Raw genomic sequence first — 8,760 nt, 5'->3', positions numbered from 1 at the left:
AATGAAGACACCTGGGAGAGGCTCAAGTGTTGTCTCTGAATAGCAGCCTCTGCATGCTTTCCAGCCTGAAAGGGTGAAGACAGTGGCTGAAAGCAAGCCAGAGGGCAACCCCCCCCAACTCATCCTACAGCCTTTCTCCAGTCAACCATTGTTAATAGAAACCATCTGTGTGATGGTTATTTGTGAACAGAGTTGGTTGCCCCCTGTTGGTTCAGTCAGTTTCAGAGGCCTGGGTTTATGTGACAGGAAGTGGTATAGAACTAGATTCAGCAGTGGCTTGCCTCTTAGGAGTCTATCAACCTCAGCCAAGTCTCACTGTCTCCTTCAAGGAATTTCCACCTGTTCTTCCATGCTGCTTCTCATCCAGAATGGTGCCATTTTTCTTTTCTTTTTTTGCCTAAAATGTGAAAGAGTAATTCCAATTAGTGCAGGCAATATTGATTTGAATGGACCAATGGTCTTAATATTAAAAACAAGTTTTCTGTATCTTCTATGACAGTGAGGGCGAACCTTTTTTGGCTCGCGTGCCATAAATGGGGGGAGCACAGGGGGGTAGTGTGCAGGCATGCTGCACCCATAATGCAATGTGCGATACCCCCCCAGGGCGCATGCGTGCACTACAGGCGCGACCCCCCATTTTTACATGCTTTTTTTGCCCTCTCCAGGCTCCAGAGGCTTTATAGGAGCCTGGGGAGGGCGGAAACAGCCTCCCCTGCCCCCCCAGAAGCCCTCCGGAGGCTTCAGGGACCTTCAGGATGCTTCCCTGAAGCCTCCGGAGCAGTCAAAACGAACCTCCGAGCAAACCGGAAGTCTGTTCCCAAAGTTCCGGTTTGCCCGTAGGGCCGTTTTTTTGCGCTCCAGAGGCTTCAGGGAAGTTCATGAAGCCTCCGGAGGGTCTCCGGGGGGGGGGGGCGGGGAGGCTCTTTTCGCGAAAAATGGCTTAAAAAAAGGGTGACTCTAGAAAGAGTGCAGAGAAGAGCAACAAAGATGATTAGGGGACTGGAGACAGCTGACAGGCAGTGCCTCGCGTGCCCTGACAAATGGCTCCACGTTCCACCTGTGGCACGCGTGCCATAGGTTCGCCATCACTGTTCTTTGACCTAAGAGTATCCTCTCAGTCTTTATTATATGACAATCAGAGAGCTGTTTCTAAATATTTGGAGAATTAACATGTACTTGAAAGAGGCGACATACATTTTTGTTGCTTTGTTGACACAACACAAAAGTAAATATTTGGAAAAGCTTCCTGATGATACCTCTTTGATAGTGGAACAGTTTGCTTTAGAAGTTGGTAAGCTCTTTTTTATGAAAAGTTTTTAAGTAGAAGTTGGGTTGGGACCGCTGTTGTTAACTGAGGCACTGTGTAGTGAATATCACTACATGTATGTATTGATTTGTAGCTGCTTGATTCTTACAAGTATTTGAAGGTCTAACTAGAGATCTATGAAAGATGAAATATACACAACCAATTCAAAGCAGGTCAAAGAAATAAATGGGTTTCTTCTAGAAGAATTAAATTTGTGGAACATGTGGAAAAATATTATAACAGAGACATTTGTTAGTTTATTACATTTATGTGTCACTCATCTCATCTAGAGGTTTTAAAAAGGACTTGGCAAAGGAGGATTCTCAGAACAGTTAAGAAGTTCTCAAAATAAGAACTCTTGTTTTCATAATATGAACTGGATGTGGTGGCAGCACTCTGATGGGGAATATCAGGAGTTTTGAGAAGAGAATCAATCTGAGTATGAAGTTTGAAGTTATAAAAGTGGAGAGGAAGTACATTTTAAAGCCGTTATACAGTACAAAGTACTTTGCGCAGTGGGCTTCCTGTCTGGGCAGCTAATCTTTGATTTAGGTAGTTACTTAACATTAGCACTTAGACTTATACACTGTTTCACAGTGCTTTACAGCCCTCTCTAAGCAGTTTACAGTGTTCAGCAGATTGCCCCAAACAATATGGGTCTTCGTTGTACTGATCTTGGAAGGACGGAAGGCTGAGTCAACTTTGAGCCCATGAGACTTGAACTGCCAAACTGCTGGCAGCCGGCAGTCAGCAGAAGTAGCATGCAGTAAGGCATTCTAACCACTGCATCATCACAGCTCATGCCCAGAGATGGATGTTAAAAACGTAAAGATGGGAGCAATGGTTATGCAATCAAAGTCCCACTGTGGATACACCAGTATGTATGGATTAATATATAAGTAGAAAGTAGATAAACAAAATTTACACTGTGCCATGAGTCTCCAGATAAGTAAAAACAACATGTAACTATGGCGATAATACCCAGAGCTGTGGTGGCACAGTGGTTAGAATGCAGTATTGCAGGCTAATTCTGCTGACTGCCAGTAGTTTGGCAGTTCGATTCTCATTGGCTCAATGTTGACTCAGCCTTCTGAGGTTGGGTCAAAGGAGGACTCAAAATTTTGGGGGCAATATGCTGATTCTATAAAACACTTAAAGCGGGCAGTAAAACACTGTGAAGCAGTATATAAATCTAAGTGATATTGCTGTTCTTCATTTTCCTTTGTAGGGCAAGCAGGCCACATATTCAAGGTACAACTGTTGTGCATCCTTGCATCAAAAAGGAATGGGTTTAATGGCCCATGAATAATACATATAAAATATAATTCCTAACTTAAACTAAACTGATATTTTTTCTTCACTTTGATTATTGAGCAGTTTAGAAATGCAACAATGCTGTTCTCCATTCTTTATTCACATTCCTCATAAAATTTGAGAGACCCAGAGTAGTTGAGAATGTTTCAGCTCTCTCTGGTTAGGTGGGGCTCAAAGGATTTCCCTCTTTGACATTTTACATTCTCATATCAAGTTACCTGCCATGTAGTGCCTCTGCAAACCATTAAGTCTTCCCAGCTAACAGCATCTATTCTGTCCCAATGCTGTGAATTCATGGCTGAGCTCACTCTTGAAACTCAAGTCAGCCCATGTCTGAGAGAGGAAAATTTTCCTTTGGCATGATACATGCCAAATTGAGTATCCCATCCAGATAGATGAGGACAATCTTGAGGATTTGGTTTCAAGCATATACACCACTTTCCTTATAGTCAACCCACACCCAGATGCCAGTCTTATTTTTCTCTGCCGGCCACAACCAAGATGTTACTGCCTGCCCTATTTTCATAATTGATCCTCCCCTACATCCTGCCATCCTACTCCCAGAATATGTATGTATGTATGTATGTATGTATGTATGTATGTATGTATGTATGTATGTATGTAATCTTACCAACCTTGCAATGATATCCCAGCCTAACTACTAGTTGGCAGTAACCCCAATCTGCTTCTGCGCACCACACTTGACAACTGTAAGACATGGCCGACTCTAATAAGCTACCTAACTGACATTATCACTCTCTCTGCACACATCCATTATCTTCTTCCTAAGTCCTCAAATCCCCAAGCCAGCAACTGCCACAATATGATACATGCTCAATAAAGCTTTCTTCTACTTTCCATGAATTTCTTCTTTCTTCTACTGCTTCTTCCCATGGATGTATTTAGAAGAACATAAACAACATGCTACTATAGTGACAACTGGTAACTGTGACTTCTTCTTATTTTGCTTTTGGTGCCAATGGCGATTGCTGTATCTTATGGCAGTGAGTTCCACAAATGATTTATACACCATGTTGCTATCTTTTTGTATATCCTGAATTTCTTGCCAATTAACCTTAACTGGATAAAGTTCTGGTCTAGGGACCAGGAGACTGAGCTCTAGTCCAGTTTTAGACATGAAAGCTGATTGGGTGATTTTGTGACAGTCACTCTCTCTTAGCCCAATGCATCTCGCAGGGTTATTGTTATGAGGATAATAGGAGGTAGGATATACGTTTGCTGCCTTGAGTTGACCAAGGCAGCCTCAGGCCAGCAATTGTCATAATACATGCTAGATAGATGAAGTAAAATCATCATCATGATCACTATAATCAGTGGCACAAAGTTGCGTATCTATAATACATAATTCAAATCCCGACCATCAGTGTTTTTATTCTACTCATGTATGGTCAGTACAAATTAGCTTAATATTGTTTAATGAGGAATTTCCTTCCTCTATCAGAATTGGTGTAAAGACCAGGAGGGTTTGCATCACCACTTTCCTTTTGACTATAGAAGCCCTGTTAGTTCCTGGTGGCTCCTCTTGTTCTGCTGAGATCAGACAGTCAGCCTCAATTCTAAGCAGCTTTAAATCTTCTGGTACTCCCCCTGCAAGTGTCAGTTAGCACCTCATTACACCAACTGTTGATCTGCCTTGAATATAACCAGCTAGGACAGAATTGAGTGGCAGATGAAACCTGCCACTCATAATGCTGAAGTGGAGTCAGCATGGCTGCAGTCCTGACACAGTGTTCTGCACTGGGGCAATTGCAGAGGTGGGTTCCTACCGGTTCGGACTAGTTCGGCTGAGTAGGTAGTAACTTGGCTAGCCACGCCCCTGAACCATTTCTATCGGTGGTGCCGTAGACGGCGCCATCTTGCTTTTTTGCTTCTGCGCATGCACAAAAGCAATTGTTTTTACTACTGCGCTTGCGCATGTGAAACGCGTCCCTGAGTGAACCAACAGTAACAGAAGCCAGAACCCACCCCATGGCTATTGGTAATCAAAGCAACTATGGAAGTATACTATTCTACCAGCAACAAAACCAAGGGAAGTGCAAAAGGCAATCACCCATATTAATACTGAAATGGAGAGAACTAGGAAGAGGCTTAAGTGTGTCATATTAAAGGCACTGTGTTTTTTTTAAACTCGATTGTGGCCTATTGCCAACATAATGGGTATTTTGCTAGCAAATAATGTTTACTTGTTAGCAAGTGGCCATAATGATGGCAGCTGGCCAGCTAGCTCAGTGGCCAGCTAGGCTGTCTGGCTCAGTTAGTCAGAATGTAGTGTTAATGATGCCAAGGCTGTGGGTCTGAGCACCACATTGGCTGGATAGGAAATTAACTATTCTCTTATTCATTCTGAAATTGAGCAGACAAACCCATGGAGAGATTATGTTGCTCCATATCTGCTGTATGCAAACTTAAATAATAGCTTCTGTATGTGTCCAAGGGTACTATACCTGAGAGAAACACAAGATGAAGGAAAACAGTGAGAAAGAAAACTATTGTTCTCATGTTTTGAATTATGGCATTCTTAGAATAATGAATTTAAAGTAAAGACATCAATATGGTTGTTTAGGTAGCCTTCCTTTTCCATATAAAATGGCAACTCTTCATTTCAAAGGAATAACCTTATTGGTTTACGTTTGGAGGTACCATTAATATTAGAAGCGTAATCAGTAGAGGGTTTCTACCAGTTTGGACCGGTTCGGCCAAACCAGTAGTAGCTTGGTGGCCTGGGTGGCTGGAACCGGCAGCAACCCAGGCCTGCCACACCCCTGAACCAATTCTCCCAGCAGCGCTGTAGGCACCGCCAACTTGTTTTTTGCTTCTGTGCATGCGCAGAACAATTTTAGTTGTACTGCGCCTATGCACGGGCCGTGTCCCTGAGCAAAGCAGCAGTAGTCTCTGCTGGAACACACCCCTGAGCGTAACATAAAAGTGCCTTTGATTCTTTTAATCCAGAATGTTCTATTTGGATTAGCAAAGGCTCTCCCAGTAGTTTCTCAACTGCTATTTAATGTGGAGTTGTTGGGAAATGCACAAAGTCACCTTTTAATCTATACAATTCTATTCTGTCTTCTATTTCTTGATAACAGCAGAGTGCAATGTCATGGAACCTTGGAAACAGGCTTTGATAGAAAAAGATTTGTTGCCCCCAAATTAATATATTACAACACAACTGTATCTGCTTGAGTGAACTTCGGCTACAGACTTTTGAATTTTGTTTCTTGCATCCCATAAACAAGATTAGACTCGCTATCGAAATTCACAAGGCACAATGTAGTCTTCTTGCTACATTTGCATTTTGCAAAATGCATACATTTTCATAAAAAAATTCACTTGCATTTCTGGTCAAATTTTAACCCCTTTGAGCAGCAGTTTCATTCTAATATAGCAAGACATCACGCATGCATATATGGTGCAATTGCCACTCTGTCATCATTCGACTCTCACGTATGATCTGTGAAAGATAACCACTCAGGTTTGCACACAGTTATTTTATAGGGGTGAAAATTACTTTTGATTAATTATTCCTGATGGGTGGGACAGGGAAAGGCCAAGTGAATTTCTTTTCTTTCAGAACTACACCCAAATGGAAATTAAACAGTGTATTTGTGTGGGAGTGAGTGAATGAGGCAATGAGACAGAATATCTATTGATCTCTCTGTTATTTCATTGCTTTGGAAGAAAAAGGCATAATGGAGAGGAAATAAAGAAGACAGATGGGGAAAAGAAGGTGACTGGTTCCTTCTATTAAGACCAACTTTTTTTGAGGCCTCATTTTGTTGGCTTTCAATTAGTGACAGGGCACAAACAGTGTATGGTCACCTGGGATTCTTGAAGGTCCCAATTAGGCTTTTCAGAAGTACAATATTGGGGAAGGGGAATGAAACTTGACCTTTGGGGGCCTGGCAGAGGGAAAAAAAAGTCCCTCCTTTCACTGGTTTTTGTACAAATTGTGAAAGAGTTTGTGACTTGTGTTGGGTCAAAAAAGCCTTACCTGTTTTGTTATTCCTCCAAGCAGATGTTATGTGAGAACAAGCAGGTGTTTACTGCTCCTGACCTTGAGGACCGGCTATTGACCCACCACTCTTTTTCTTATGACATCTCCTCTTGAAAAGGGCTGTGCTCATATTTGTGGAAAGAGAAGCAAGACAATTATCCTGGAAATGTTAAAATAAGCTTCCTTTATGGTCCACTATTCACCAATGGGAGCTGATCTGTTTTGCTGACAGATGTCTGCCTTATTTAGGTCTCAGTTGGAACAATCCATGATGAATAGCTAACTTTTTAGTGTTTGCTGAAAACGGCCTCGTTTTTTTTTTTGTTAGGTTTAACAGAACACTTTATGAAAATATGTTTTTATACAACATGGTTGCAAATCAGGTTGGCTCATAAATAAGGTAAGTATGTACTGGTACATACACTTCAACACATTTTGAGTTTTAGAAACTGATTGTTTTCGTACCTGAAATACCTGCCCTTTAGGGCAAAAAATGGAAAAGATGAAAACTGTATCGAAAAAAGCTTGGATGCTTTATTTAATCAGCTTTCTTTTTAAGTGCTTCAACTAAAGGAATTATCTTCGGGTGGATCTAACAAATTATAAGTATGCATTGTTAATAATTGGCTTTTACTATTTTTAAAAATCATTTTAATATGTTCAAAATTTGTCCTTTTGTCTGATTGACATTACTTTTTGTAAAAAAATATAATTTTAAAATACAATCAGACTTACTATTTAGCAGTTGTTTGTAAATATAATCAATTGAGGAAAGAACAGCAGGCAGAGAAAACAGAGGTGAAATTTCAGTAACCAAGGGAATCGCCTGAAAGTTCTAAGAAAGATCTTGGAGTTTAACAGCAACAAAAGAATTACATCAATTAAACTGATGGTTAACTTCTACCTATAAATTAAACCCAGGAGAATATTTTGCAGAACTGCAAAGCTATATTTCCTACACAGAAGTCATGAATCAGCAGGGCTTACACCTGGATAAATGGGTACAGGACCACAGTCTAAGCATCCATGGAAAGCTTCATTTTAAGACTATAAGGCTGGGCTATATTTCACTGGAATTACTTCTGAAGGTATATCTCTTATATCCCTTTCTAAGACTACAATTTTATACATACTTAATGGAGACTTACATTTGTTGGAAGTTTACTCTTGTTGCTTTTATACTTGTGACTAGCAGGTAAAAGTTATCCCCTTATTCAAAGAAAAGAATTTTTCTTGCTAGCTACCATGTAATTAGTTCTGCTACACTAAAGACAGATGCTTTAAGTGGTTAAGCTATTAGATTTGGGAGCTTGATGGTGCAGGTACAAGTAGTTTGCCCTCAGCCAAACTTATTTCACAGAGGTATTGTAAACAATTATATTTATTTATTTGATTTTTATTCTAACTTTGTTACTTTGTAAGGAAGGCAAGGCAGCAAACATACATAATGCTTCTTTGCTCTCCTATTTTCCCCACAACAGAAATTCTGTAAGGTGAATTGGGCGGAGAGAGAGTAACTAACCCAAATCTCCTAGGCAGCTTTCATGCCTAAGATAGGACTAGACCTCATGGTCTTCTGGTTTCTAGGTCACTACCTTAAGTAGTAGATTAAACTGGCCCACTTAAAGGAGAGTTAATAAGTCTGACATCTTGATCATTCAAAGAAAAGATACAATATAAATATAGCAGCAACAAATATGGGAGGCTGATATGGATCGTTCCAAATGCTTTCAAGTTCTACTATTACATGGCATGCAACAATGATCTTTTGCACCCAATTAAAGCAAACAACCAAAGGAAACTAGCTGGCCTACAGCTTTCACCTAATTTCATCTGAATTTGAAGATAGAGAGCTTTGCTTTCCCAGCTGGAATGCTAGCCACACTTTTAGTATTTGTGAATATTTGTTCCAACAGTATGTGAGAATGCAGTCTGTGATAAATAATGCACAAATGAATTGATCACAAGGTATTGGGTATGAACCACTCTACAGCCAAGCAACGGAAAAACTAAGCTAACAATGGAAGCTGGTGTTATTTTCTTGTTTACATATTTTCAGATGGGAATTGGTATTTTTTCCTTCATCTCTTTTTTCTCTCTCCTGGAAACAACAGGCTTTTTGTTTGGA

The 8,760-nt window shown here is 40.4% G+C and overlaps 1 long non-coding RNA gene across 1 annotated transcript in view; it reads left to right on the top strand.

Annotated features, from left to right (window-relative positions):
- The first annotated feature begins 276 nt into the window (after positions 1-276).
- Positions 277-8,760, top strand: part of LOC309387509 — a 32,283-nt gene continuing 23,799 nt past the window's right edge. The window contains exon 1 of the long non-coding RNA XR_014174603.1: positions 277-371. This is a non-coding gene — a long non-coding RNA (uncharacterized lncRNA). The remainder of the gene's footprint in view (positions 372-8,760) is intronic.

The sequence above is a fragment of the Natrix helvetica genome, assembly GCF_964273705.1.
Source record: "Natrix helvetica genome assembly, chromosome: 2".
Taxonomy (NCBI): domain Eukaryota; kingdom Metazoa; phylum Chordata; class Lepidosauria; order Squamata; family Natricidae; genus Natrix; species Natrix helvetica.
This window is presented reverse-complemented; position numbering and strand designations above follow the sequence as displayed.